Consider the following 369-nt stretch of genomic DNA (forward strand, 5'->3'; position numbering starts at 1 on the left):
TATATATATATATATATATATATATATATATATATATTATCTAAAACATGTTTTTCCAAATATGACGCAACTTCCGATGGATACAAATTGATATTTTGTCATATATATATATATATATATATATATGTGTGTGTGTGTGTGTGTATTATACACACAGTATCCACATCTGAATGTTACTGCTGAGGTCCTTATTTTTTGTATATTGCATTATCTTTTACATTTTGTTGTGATTAAATTTAACCAAAACAACGTTACACTTCGACGTGATTATCCATGCATTAGAATTGACCGAACCAAGGAGTCGGTGGACCACGAGGATATTTATGTAATTTTGTCTCTTCTCTGGTAATGTATCCTCCCTGATTACGT

This window comes from Tarenaya hassleriana, unplaced genomic scaffold (assembly GCF_000463585.1).
Source record: "Tarenaya hassleriana unplaced genomic scaffold, ASM46358v1 Cleome21, whole genome shotgun sequence".
NCBI lineage: Eukaryota > Viridiplantae > Streptophyta > Magnoliopsida > Brassicales > Cleomaceae > Tarenaya > Tarenaya hassleriana.